The sequence below is a fragment of the Mauremys mutica genome, unplaced genomic scaffold (assembly GCF_020497125.1).
Source record: "Mauremys mutica isolate MM-2020 ecotype Southern unplaced genomic scaffold, ASM2049712v1 Super-Scaffold_100201, whole genome shotgun sequence".
NCBI lineage: Eukaryota > Metazoa > Chordata > Testudines > Geoemydidae > Mauremys > Mauremys mutica.
Genome location: NW_025423287.1, coordinates 451,906 through 453,116, shown reverse-complemented (window position 1 = coordinate 453,116; position 1,211 = coordinate 451,906). Strand labels below are relative to the sequence as shown.

At 45.5% G+C, this 1,211-nt stretch overlaps 1 non-coding gene across 1 annotated transcript; it reads right to left on the bottom strand.

The window, feature by feature from the left end:
• Positions 1 to 727: 727 nt before the first annotated feature.
• On the bottom strand, positions 728 to 800 carry TRNAM-CAU. The gene has a single exon. It is a non-coding gene; the product is annotated as a tRNA-Met (tRNA).
• Between the last annotated feature and the right edge of the window lie 411 nt (positions 801 to 1,211).

Genomic DNA, 1,211 nt, shown 5'->3' with positions numbered 1-1,211 from the left:
TCTCTTGTAAGGTATCATTACAAAGCTTATAATCTACTGTGTGTGTTCATCCTATTTGTCTGAACAGATCATTCTTGGATCTGAAACTAGAAATGTGAACTATAACTCTGAGGTCCTGTTGTAATGATGCAAAGTGTGGGCCATTAATAGTGGTTTGGACTCTTGAATGCTCCCATTAACTAGGACAATTGACCGGAGCTGGCTCTGTCCTGCACCATCTGTGAGTCAGGCCAGGAAGAATGAAGGCTTGGGGTCTCACAGGACATATGACCATGTCTCCCGGTACAGGAATCCATCTTAAACCTGGGGCTCTTCCCCAGGAGAGAGATGAAAGATTCCTGCCTTGTACCAAAGCTGTATAAGGGGGAGAAACAGAAGGAAGGTGGCTGCAGTCATGAGAAATCCCCTAGCTACCACCTGAGCTGGAACAAGGACTATGCCAGGTGAAAAGATTGGGCCCAGACTAAAAATAAGTCTAGTCTGCAAAAGAAGCTTATTGGAAGATCTCTGAGGGTGAGATTTTTATCTGTATTAGGCTTAGACTTGCATGTTTTTGTTTTATTTTGCTCTATGGAGAATAAAAACTCCACATAGAAGAAAAAGTTAATGCCCTAGAAAAGTCTCTCTGTGTGTGTGAGATGGGTAGGAGGGGGTCTAGAAACCACTCTCCTATAGTTTCTTTTCTCTGGTTTCCTGTAGAAAATCTGAAGCAGGGAGCAAAAAACCTCATCTTCTCTGAGGTTTGACCTCAGGCCCTTCAGATTATGAGACTGACACGCTGCCAACTGCGCTAAGAAGGCTTGGAAAAACTTTAGGCTCAGTGCATATAGGACCCTTCTACAGCAGTGACTGGGGCAGGGAAGGAGCCAGGGACGTGCTGGAAGATGCAGGGAGCTCTGGTGACCAGAGACTTTTCCTGGCAGCTTTCACAGCAGCAAAGAAGTCAGTTTGCCCTGCCAGTGAACAATCTACTGGAACTAATGGCAGCACAGGGGGGGATGTTTCCAAGCTGTGCACCTACTTCCACATTTTAGAACTTACTCTCCTTTTCCTAGTAGGGCATTTTCCATGTGAATTAAGCAAAGCAAGTTGGGGAAACTACACAGGTAATAGAAACCAGGGCGCCAGATAAGGGTTGAACTCATAACCCCAGCAGTAGTCCCATTTGCACTAACCAATTGCACCACTGCAGGTGCTTCTTAGACAAAGCT